The sequence below is a fragment of the Bos indicus genome, chromosome 2, assembly GCF_029378745.1.
Source record: "Bos indicus isolate NIAB-ARS_2022 breed Sahiwal x Tharparkar chromosome 2, NIAB-ARS_B.indTharparkar_mat_pri_1.0, whole genome shotgun sequence".
Lineage (NCBI taxonomy): Eukaryota > Metazoa > Chordata > Mammalia > Artiodactyla > Bovidae > Bos > Bos indicus.
The window spans coordinates 14,721,367-14,733,676 of record NC_091761.1 but is presented as its reverse complement, the minus strand read 5'-3'; the positions used below and the strand labels follow the sequence as shown (position 1 = coordinate 14,733,676).

Genomic DNA, 12,310 nt, shown 5'->3' with positions numbered 1-12,310 from the left:
AGCTGTTGACAGTAAACACCATAACATATACTCTTGATCAACCTTGGCAAAATGGGAGGGGGGTTGTGTGAAGACAAAATTTATCCAATTTGACATTGGTTGAATATGGAGATTATCTATCTTAAAATGTCTTCTCTCTTTGGAGATACAAACATACTTGATAGTTAAAGCTTTACCATTTGCGATGGTAAAATTTGATTAGCAACAAAAATTATCTATACATAACGTATTTTCCTCACCACTTGCCTTTTGGAATAGAAATTCTTAAGTAAGGGTCCCACATATGGACCCCAATTAATACATTAAATTTCAAATACGTACAGGAGAATGCAAAGCACCCAAAGAGTTCATCAAATTCTCACAAGTACAGTTGGTTCTCCATATCTGTAGGTTCTACATTCATAGATCAACCACGGATCAAAAATATTTGAAGAAAAAAATTTTAGAAAGTTCCAAAAAGGCAAAACTTGACTTTGTTACCTGCCTGGAAACTGTTTCCATAATATTTATAGTGTATTAGATATTAGAAGTAATCTAGAGAAGATTTAAAGTACAGGGGAAGATGTGCACAGGTTATGTGTAAATACTATTCCATTTTGCATAGAGTATTTAAGCATCCATGGAGTTTGTTACTCTTGGTGGGGGTTAGGGAGCTGGAACCAATCTTCCCAAGGATAATTATGTATTCATATATGATTCATATCCCCCCAGATAGTTAAATCAACACAAGTCAACCTAGCCCAGCTACACTTCCTACATATCACCTGAAATTACTGCCTGCTGGAGGTGGTCTTTAACAATGAAACGAATAGAAGATACAACTGTTTTGAATTATGTGAGCACTCAGGGCTACATTCAAGCTGATGATTTAGAAAGCAAAATATAGTGTGCAAATAGTATGCAGGATAACATTACACATCCCTGATTTGTTAGAATTATCTTTCACCTTTTCACTGTGTTTTTGCAACAACGAATCCAACTCTTCAGGACTGAGGTTTTAAGTAAATAATATGCAACAGGGAAGTGAAACAGGTAGGTCAATAAAAATTCTTAGGAAAGGGTTAGGCGAGTCGAATGGGCAGTCAATTAATTTAAAATGCTTTTCAAAATGAACAAACTGCCCTGACTTTCTTGGTGAGCTATTACCAAGGTTCTTTTGAGTTCTTAGAGCATTTTCTTTACTCTGTTTAACAACAAACGTGGGCCAATTGCTCTGAGTTAATTGAAAAGGATTGTTTCCTAGTTGCCAAGAAACGGCGCTTTCTTACATTGTGCAGGCCATTATGTGCACAGATCAAGCTTCCTGATTTTTCTTTCAGGGTTTAAGAATATTGGCTGCTGTGATTTAGTCGTCCCTTGAGGAGAGGAGGCAAGTCAAGAAGGATTTCAGGGTGTTGTTCCATTTCAATTTACCAGGTAAGATTTGGATTTATTTGAAAGTGCTATCCTCTCCCATACTTAACTTTTCCTAAATCACTTAAATGCTTTTATGAGTGAATGAGTGAATATGAAATGATGATTTTACTTGGGATCGTTTTCAAGTAAAAGCATGCTAAAATGATTTTTCTTCCAGATAAAGGTTCTGAGGAAAAAGATTTTTTTAAGAGGTAGCCCTAATAATGGAGGTCTGTGAGACAGGCTCTAGAGTTCATTTCTCATTGATTTCCAAATAGTGGATACATGTAAATGGAGAAGTGAGTGTATTTAGGGTCGAAATTTCTAAAATAATTGTTATGAAAGCAAATATCATTATTTCTATTTGGAGAAAAGATTTCAAATCTGACTGTTTCCAGCTGAGACATGGACTTCATATTTGTGAACTTCAAAAGGAAGACTTGTTGATCTTATGTATCAAGTACATAACAAGTAACTTGGTTACTTGTCTCTCTTTTAAAACAAAATCTCTATCTTATCTGTTTTCTGTTGGCTATTTTCCTTATGAGTATGTCTTAAAGATGAAGACAAAATAGGGGTCCTTGTACTCATTGTGAGTACATGGACCAAATGTGATACAAACAAAAAATTCACTCTTATTTCTCAGGAAGGAAAATAGCATTTCTTGATTTAAAGTTAGCTGCTCCCAGGCAATGTAACGCTTACCTTGGGTAATAATTTGGGGTAAGTGCTTGACAAGGACTCTGTATTGAGTTTGTTAGGCCAAATTACCTTCTCACTCTTAAAGAGTTCACACTTTCACAAGCCTGCAGGTTGAACTCTGCAACCCTGTGAGCTTAAACTTACAGCATCACACAGTTTACATAGACTATATGTTGAAAACAAGTTTTGTCAAATTTGCAGAGGATCCTAGCTGAGTGCTGTTATTGATTCTCTCTTTCAAAGTCATGCTTTGCCTCCTCTTCTCCATGGCTCTGGGTTTCCTAGGGATATATTTCTTTTACAAGGAAGATCATCATCATGGATACAAGTCAGGTCAAATGTTTGTTGTCTTATTAAGTAAGTTTCCATTTGTTCAGAGTTTGAAGACACCTGAGGGTAAAGATGACCTGTGCAATAAGGACCCTCACTGATGCTGGAGAGAAAGCAATGCAGCATGCCTTTACCTGATAATATGATTTGGGTTTTCCAGCAGTGAACCAATACTCTGGTTAGGAAACTATTATGTGAAATAATATGAATCATTATCATGAAGTGATGATTGAATATGACATGCAAACCATCCATTTATTTTTAGCTTGTCAAATTGGAATCTCCTTTCTAGAATTCCTATACTTTTTAAAGTAAAACAATAAATCACAGTATTATCAGTTATCACCAATTTATTACACTGTATTTTTTAATTTATGTAGTTGTAAAATTAAGCAGCCCATTTAGATAACTGCGTGGCTATAGTTATGTACACTTGGTGTGACTTGGTACCATTTTTGAAACAGTGTACTTCTTCCCAGGTAAGATGTAAATTTAAATTTTTCATTCGAGCTTACATTCCTTTTTATCTTGTTAAAAAGTTCTCTTTGGCCTGAAAATATACTTTTGATATTATTAGTACTGTGGTGCTTAAAGTACCATAGTACTCTAAGCTATGTACTTCCCCAGTGGCTCAGCGGTGAAGAACCTGCCTGCAATGCAGGAGACAAGGTTTGATCCCTGGGTCAAGAAGATCCCCTGGAGGAAGGCAGAGCAGCCCACTCCACTATTCTAGCCTGAAAAATCCCACGGACAGAGGAGCTTTGTGGTCTAAAGTACATGGGATCACAAAGAGTTGAACACAACTGAAGCAGCTAAGACATGGTGCTTAAAATATCTATGCTAGTAAAGTTTTTGCCTAGTCATTTTGTATTTATTGGAGCAAGGTGACAGGTGAACATGTGGAATGGGTGGAGTAGAGCAAAACTCAGACTGATACAATATCTGATAGGCAGATTTTTTTTCTCATCTAGCATACCATTTCTTCTCTGTCAGTATAACCAAATGATTGTGACACTAGTAAACTATTAAATATACTTAATAGTGTAACAATAAATCCTGTTTTTATTTGAGTGTTATTTTTTAAACTAAACAAATACTAACTGATACTGATTTGCTTCTTTGTGGATTAAGAATTTTACAAAAAGTATGATGTCCACCTAAGATGGGATGGGAATAAATCTATAAAATTTTTGTTCAACCTTAATTAAAGACAGACTGAATGGCACTGACAGTTTGTAGATCACAGTGGTTGAAATACCATAAGATGATAGACTTTGAAGGCCACTTATTGATTATTGAGTCTAATGACTTTGAACATTCATTTTGAGGAGTCCTGCTGCTGCTGCTGCTTAGTCGTTTCAGTCGTGTCTGACTCTGTGCGACCCCATAGACAGCAGCCCACCAGGCTCCTAGAGATTGCCAAAAAGCATTATAACAAGGAGCCTTCTGAAGGTAGGGGGAATACTCATCTGGTGGTGTAGGGAAAACAAACTGAACTCTCAATCTGCCAATGCTTTTCAAGTCTGTCTGCAAGAACACAGATAGCCTAAGAATATTTCACAAACCCTTTGTGGAAATCAAAATTCACTGTATTTTTAGTATCACACTGATCTACAATTCAAGAAACCCAGTCAAGTAGGAGAGTAATTTGACATATACAGTGCAATCAAGGTTTTTGACAGTCAATTCTTCTATTACAGGCACTCAGTATGTCTTTGATCATTCTAGAATCATTTCAGGGATCCTTACTAAGTAGCTTAGCAACTTTTTAACACCACCTATTTTAAATTATTTTTATAAAAATCTGGATTGTTTACTTTATGGTATAACTTTTAAAACAATTTCAAATGTTTCTAAAAACATTATTGTGCCTTTGATAATTTCCCCTACTCTTGTGATATGAAATTTACCAAATTTTAGAAATCACAATAATGTATAAAGGAATAAAGTACTTTCTTTCTCTCTTACCTAAAAATGGTCTGTAATATTAGAAGATTATTTGTCTGAATGGAGAAGATTATGCAAAATATTTTCATAATGTTAATGGTCCTATTGTTTATCTATACACAATGAGCACCAAAGTTTATCTTGCTGTGATAAGCCATAGGAGATATTCCTTTCTTTTATTCTTAATATAGTTTTTTAAACTGGCATTTTAAATTTCTCAGCTGCAGTGATGTGATTTTTGAATCACTCTTATAAACTCCTTTTTCCACGTTTGCTTATAAGTATTTCTAAAACCTGAGAATATTGTCTCTCTTCTTTCCTTCAGAGCAGTTGTTCTCAATTTGGCAATATCTGAAGATATTTTTTGGTTTCCCAAGAAAGGAGGTGTGGTATTACCTACATTTAGTGGATAGAGATCAGGGAAGCTGCTAAACATCTCATTACATACAGGACAATCCCTACTGCAAAGAAGTATCAGATTCCAAATGTCAATAATGCTGAGACTGAGAAACATGGCTTTTCAGGCTTCACAAATCTTATCCTGGCTAAATATATAATTATGGGTTAGAGTTGTTTTCTAAAATCTGAAATCTCATGTGCCTTCATTCCTTTTATTTATAATATTGGCCTCTAGGATCACACCTAATTTTTAATTGAACTTTTTGGAAACTGCTTATAATCTGCTAGTCTGCTTTTTGGAATCTGATTATTACAAAACAAATATGACAATGGTCACATTATCTTTAAACTCATGTCATATCATATTACTAAATAGTGCTGTGTCCAAGTGACTTGTACAATATTTCCCTCGTTGTGAATGAGGGAATAAAGAATAAAGAAGACTCATTAAAGCAAGACAATAATATAATATCATCTGCTTAATTGTTGTGCTCCTAATTTCATGTCTGAAGTTACTTTTCAATAGCCATTCATTCATTCTGTAGATATTTACTGAGCACCTATCATGTTCCAGAAACACTTTTTGTTGAAAATTCAGTGGTAAATAAGATAAAAATCATATTTTTGCTGTGATTACATTCTAGTGGAAATCAGAAGATCGAAAATCTCCCTTTCTTCAACCACGTTGCAAAAGTCTGTTCATACATTTTTTTCATGTAAACCCTCTGTTTCTTTGGAATTGCCAAGAACCTTTTTACTAATTTTTGAATTTCATTTTCTGGCCGATGTCGCTATTTTCAACTTGCTTGATGTGCATCCTAGAGAAGACTGACTTTTGAAGTAAATTTTGAATGAAGGAAAATATAGTTTGATGAGTTGAAATAATGTTAGCAGGAGAAGTCAATATGGCATTTAGGAAAAAAAGACATAAAAGTAAGGATGGAAAGTTGTGAGTGGAAGGAAGCCAACTGTGCCTGAAATTTATTTTATTCGCTATGCCAAAAAAAAAAGGGAAAAGGAAATAAAAGAAAGGGAAAAGAAAAGAAGAAAAAAGTTCCAGGGTAACTGTATCCCAGAGTAATTCATTTCCTTGTGAGGATATTTTTATCCCTGAGGAATTCTTCAGAATTTCTTACCAATGTCATAGTTTATTCCTTAGTAGCCACTGATGAAATTATTGGTTTCTTCTTTAGAGAGGGAATGAGAAGTATAAATGAAAAAAGGTATTAATAATTTTAATGATCTAATCTAGATATTTCTTTTGATTTTATTTTGTAGCTTCTTTCCTTTTCAAATGCTTTTTTTCTCAGTGTATGCATAGTTGTTTTCTTAGTACATATAGGAGTTAAAAGTTCTGCTAATATATTAATAAGTGAAAAGAGATTTGATACTCTAAAATTCTCACTTTTTAAACCTATCAATCAGTTTCAAGTAATCATTTAGCTTGTGAAGTTTCTGTTTACCAAAAGCTATGATTCTCATTTTCTTCCACTCGTCCGTTTAAAAATAAACTGAGATCATACCCAAGTCAGAGATTATTAGTGTAAAAATTCCAAAGAAACAATATAAATGCGGCTACAAAAATGTTTAACAATTATATGAGTATGTTTTCTAGAGTTTACTGAAAATGAGAGCAATTCGAATACTATGCCTTTACAATTGGTTTTCTAGCAATGAATTTGAAAAGAATATATTTTTAAAATTTTTACGTTAAAAGTCGTAGTGGTACTGACATTGATTAAGGCACTGAATTGGGCAAGAATCTAGACTGTCTCAATATAAACTCAGTAAAAACACTTATCTTATAGTGTCATTCAGAGAAGGCAATGGCACCCCACTCCAGTACTCTTGCCTGGAAAATCCCATGGGCGGAGGAGCCTGGTAGGCTGCAATCCATGGGGTCTCGAAGAGTCAGACACGACTGAGCGGCTTCATTTTCACTTTTCACTTTCATGCATTGGAGAAGGAAATGGCAACTCACTCCAGTGTTCTTGCCTGGAGAATCCCAGGGACGGGGAAGCCTGGTGGGCTGCCGTCTATGGGGTCACACAGAGTCGGATACGACTGACGCGACTTAGCAGCAGCAGCAGCAGTAGCATAGTGTCATTATGGAAAGTAAATGAGATATTACAGTTTAGTACTTATCAAAGAGAAATTAAGTGATAATATGATGTTCGCCTTTTTTTATAACTCCTAGACTATCATATTTCATAGAAAAGATTGTAAAGGGAACTTAATGATCATCTAGTTTGTTACACATCTGATTCTTAAATTGCTTATGTTTCCCTGGTCACTAGCCTATGTTTTATTACTCTAATAAAATAAGAGTTACCTTCTGAGACAACAGACATTTATAAATATTAATATTGAAACATTGTCACTTTTATAGGTCAAGCAGCCCAATCAAAATTGGCAAAAATCATATGTTCCAACCTAATACATATAATATAAAAAGCAAATCTTTTTTCCCAAAATACAGTTTTCTATGATAAAGTCTGACTTAAAAACGCTAGAATGTAAATATAGTTTTATAAACTGCCTTTTAAAAAAATTATTAAAAGACACTACTAAAAATATAATTCAGTCCTTAAGAACTTTGAGCCAGGACTGCCAGACTAGTCTGTGGGCCAAATTCAGCCTGTCCTGTGGTTTTGTGCAGCCCATGCGCTAAGAATTGTTTTTACATTTTTAAACAGTTGAAAAAAAATTCAAAGAAAGATAATACTTTGTGACATATGAAAATTAAATGAAATTCAAATTTCAGGGTCCATAAATAAAGTTTTCTTGGAACAACCCATGCTCACTCATTTACATATTGTCTTAGGCTGCTATTGTTCTGCAAAGACACAGTCGAATATTTGCAATATAGGTGTTTTGGCTTAAAAAGCATCCAATATTTATTATCTGGCCCTTTACAGAAAAAAGTTAGATTATCCCTGTCTTAGAGTCCAGCTGCCTACATTCAAATTCCATTTTCACTCCTTGGCTCTGTGATTTAGATAAGTTATTTAATCTTTGTGAGCCTTGGTTTCCACATTTTAAAATAGCCATCCTTACAGCACTTACGTCATAGGATAATTACTAGTACTTAGTACATCATAAGTATTCTCAAAATGTTAGTACATTATTAATATTCTTCCAGGTGAAAAACTATAAATGATTGAGGGGAAAAAAAAAACAAAACAAACAATCTATAGAAACTTGAAAAGCACAGATAGATGACAATTGTTGCATCACTGTATCAGATATATCTAATGTAGCCACAGAAATGATTTTAATATTACATCTCACTCATACCACATGGACCATTTCAAGTTAAAAATATTTTAAGTTTCTAAATTTGCAAATGCTAAGCTGCAAAGTAGGGGCTGTTTTCTCCCTGGGACAATGAACATCTGCTGAAACAATTTGTCCAACAGAACATTTGCCTCTGCTGGCCTTTTTTTTTTTTTAAGAAATGGAAAAAGGATCATTGTTTAACTTAAATCCTTCTCAGCTTCTAGACCAAGAAACAATTTCTCTCAGGACTAGATGTTTCTAGGATTTGGAAAAGTAAAGGGGCCTCAGTTTCCCCATCCCCTCATTTTCAAGTAAGGGTAAGCAGAATTTTACTTAGAGTACCATATTCATGCTTCCTTCTTGTTTAAAAGACCACAGGCTTTTCTAGATGATTTAAGATTTCTGTAGTGGATTGAGCTCCACAGTACTTTCTAAGTCTGAGAGAGACTCAGGGGTGGGGTAGTGGTTATCACACAGCAGAAAAGAGGTCAAGCTTTAAATGAGAAAGATTTTTAAGAAGTAGCTCAGATCTATTACTTTCCATATGCACAGTTAGAGAGGTCTGAAAGAAAGATGATCCAAAATCTTGAAAATAAATAAAATGCTCCCAAAGCTAAAATCCAATAGCATCCTAGAGATAATGGATGGTTAGGTAGAACTGCTGATAAACTTCAGGTCTAAGGTGTAACAGTCAGTTTACCTCTCCAGCTTCTCTGCATTTGCTCAGCTTTATAACGCATACTTAAGAAGGCAGTGAACAATAACTATTAGAGTTCTCTAGGTAAACCAGGTTGAATTATAGATGCTTCTTTTGTTACTCACTTTTAAGTAGAGCTTCTGGTCCTTGGAGATTACACCAAGAGTAATGAGTCATCTGAAATGAGGAAGGGAAAGTGTCAAATTTCACATTGATTCATAAGAGTAAGCATGAAAAGTTGTTCACAGTATTTCAATGGGGGCAGGGAGACACAGAGGGAGTCCAGAGAATCAAATACTTGAGCACTGAAGAGTTTCTATTTGCTATAAAAGATTGAGGAGCCTCGCTGTTTTCAAATCGAGGACTCTATCATATATAAATTATTCTTGAATTTTTAAAAAATTTATTGTGATATAGTTGATTTACAATGTTCTGTTAATTTTTGCTCTACAGCAAAGTAATTCAGTTTTATATATATGTGTGTGTGTGTGTGTGTGTGTGTGTGTGCGTACATGTATGTGCATGCGTGCTCAGTCACTTCAGTCCTGTCCAATTCTTTGTCACCCTATGGACCGTAGCCCACCAAGCTGCTCTGTCCATGGGATTCTCCAGGCATGGATACTAGCGTGGGTTGCCAGGCCCTCCTCCAGGGGATCTTCCTGATCCAGGGATTGAATCTGTGTCTCCTGACTCGGTAGGCAGGTTCTTTACCACTAGTGCCACCTGGAAAGCCTATATACATGTATGTACATGTATGTTCTCCATCATATTCTTTTCCATTATGGTTTATTGTAGGATATCGAATATAGTTTCCTACTCCTGATTTTTTATTGTTTCCTAGTTATTGTTTGTTTATAAAATGGTCAAGTATGTAACGAAAAAGAAGATGTTTCAGCTACCACATCAAAAATATTTTGTCACGTGCTATGTATTTTGCCAACCAGTTAAAATCTTTAGCAGTCTTTGGTACAAAGCCTTAAGATGACTGTGGGATGGGGGGAGATTTTCCTCTGTTAGAATCTTTTGGATGATAGTCAAACACTTCTGTAATTTCCTTCACCATTTTTAGCTCCTTTTGTCATCATTTATTTCAAGCATGCCTCTGGAATGTCAAGAAAATGCCAGATATTATTTTGAATGTTGGACTTTAATATCATATTAGGCTAAACTTGTTCCTAGAGACTTCAGAAATAAAGGTAGAGTGCTTCTTTCTTATCTTTTAGCAAAAGGGAAAACTTAAATTAAGACCCCATGGAGCTTTTGGTCAGTCTCCTACCCGTGAAAGTAGATTAGAAAGGAATTTTTAATCCTCTGGCAGTAACAGACATACTTTGTGGGAGGGGGAGGAGGAGGAATTGAGTAGAAGGAAAACCAGAAGCTAGGCTTGTCACTTAAGTTATCAAATGATCCAAATATTTGGTACGAAGCCGATGACTTCACTGGAGTTACTTTACTCTGAATATTGGCGTTTGAGTACTCCTCAGTTAAACCTTTTAGAATAATGATTCGGCAATACTTCGGAAATGGTTGTCAGTTGAGTAAGTCTACAATTAGAAATGCTATCATTTTTGGATGCTCTGACTCCCTGATACAAGTACATGAGGTTTGCTGTGCAGGCACCAATAGGGAAAGAATGGTAGAGCATCTAGTCCATACTAAAATCATTCAAAATAGATGGTCCTTCAATCGAAGGTTTCCGAGGGATTTGTTATGTATGACTAGGCTCATAACAGTAAAAGAGGCTTGCTTGTCTTTCTGATCAAGACTTGCTTGCCTTTCTTGATTCTGATCAAGAATCACTGCAGTATCAAACGAATGGTGAATTCTTTCCTAAGAGGCTTATGAGTAATTCAGGTCCCTACCAGCATTCCAAGAACAAGATTCTTTTTGGTTACCAAGATTGTAAGTGTGATTTTGACCCAAAGCGTTAAAATCAAAGCACATATGCTGTGTCTCACTTGATCTGTGGACCACTTCCCTTCTCATTCCTCTGGATTTTTTTTCCCTATCTTTATTATATCAAGAAACAATAAGTATTTTTAGCAGGCTCACCTGAATTAACATTTTATAGGGCTAACATATTTGAACTAACAACCACACACACAAAAATAATTTACAGGGAAAACTCTTCCTGCCTGGTATTTTCTAGCTCCTATCCCATTATTTTTAGCTTTGTGACCTTGGGCAAGTCATTTAAATTCTCTGGATCTTAGTTTCCTCTTCTGTGTAAAATAAGAACATGAACCTAGATGACTGAAAGAGTCTCTTTTAGCTACAACAGTCTATAAGCCAATCTTTAAGCAAAACTGTGACCTTTATCATGAAGAAAGGACAGTGGGAGGGAAACGCGAGAGGAATTTTCTCTCATTTCTCCCACTCCCACAAATGCTGCAAATGGCTGATGATGGAGACTCAAAACTTTACTAGGTATGTTAATCATCTGGGTAAAGTGTGTACAAATCTTTTGAAGCTGAAGGGGTGAGAGAGTTTAAGCTACAATCTTTTATTATTCTCATTTTTGACTGACTTCAAGACTTGAAACCTGTTGTATTTTAGAATACGGAATAACATAGCAGGTGTTAATTTCTTGGGAAATAATGGCTAATTGAAAATAATAGTTAACATTAATATTGACATCTTCTTTCTAATTAGTAAAATAAAACTTTTCATTATCCTCCCATTTTTCTTTGTGATAAACGTGGTTACTCCTACAAATGCCCAATATTTCTTTCATTAGAAAGAAGGGATTTCCTTTGCTGAAATTTTCCCAAGAAGTCCAGAATACTTATACTCTAGGGAAAAAATATTGCTAAAAATTTACTTTTAATGATTTCATTCCATACACGCAAATAGACTCTTATAGAGTCTAACTCTTTATCTACAGCATTAAGGGTCTGAGAGGAGGAGAATATGTTATTAGTGAACCATCTATTACTCTTCTTGAGATTTCTTCAAATGGCAGAGAGAACTAAAACTATGAGAAAACTACTGGAGAGGTCTAATTATAATAATAAAGCATCCAATTTTGGTTAGACAACGTAATTAACAGGCTGGGGAAAGGAGCTAAAATAAAAGGACTAGTTATGTTTCATTTCCTGAATTGTTATTTCCAAAAACAGAGACATTTTGTTCACTTCTCATTTTGTGGAGCTATTGCAAAAATGTTCTGCCACTATACATCTTAGAGATAGTGACTCTTACTTAAAAGTTGTATGTGGAAAGTCTATGGCCAAAGTAGACTTGTTTCATGTGAAAGATCCAGGAACATATCTTTTCTATAAGATGATGTTAGGAACCAGCCTTGGTGACAAGCTAAATCTTTCAAAGATAAAAAAGTAACTTCATTTTAACTATCTCTGGTTAGTATGTCAGGCTAATTAAGGTTAGGCTAGCTCGGTGATACACTGACCATAACTAACCACTGCACATGTCTGCATGGAAAGATAACACAGATAACAGTGACCAACTACAATGCTTATGTTTGTACTTTTCTTTCACTGCTGAAAAAGTAAATAAATTTAATTTAAAATTTTCCACAGAATCTAAAAAACTTGATTTACT

The 12,310-nt window shown here is 35.0% G+C and overlaps 1 protein-coding gene across 1 annotated transcript in view; it reads left to right on the top strand.

Annotated features, from left to right (window-relative positions):
- The first annotated feature begins 1,311 nt into the window (after positions 1–1,311).
- ITPRID2 (ITPR interacting domain containing 2) overlaps positions 1,312–12,310 on the top strand; it is a 96,516-nt gene continuing 85,517 nt past the window's right edge. Inside the window, exon 1 of the mRNA XM_019969806.2 lies at positions 1,312–1,416. The gene's annotated coding sequence lies outside the window, so the exon portion shown is untranslated. The remainder of the gene's footprint in view (positions 1,417–12,310) is intronic.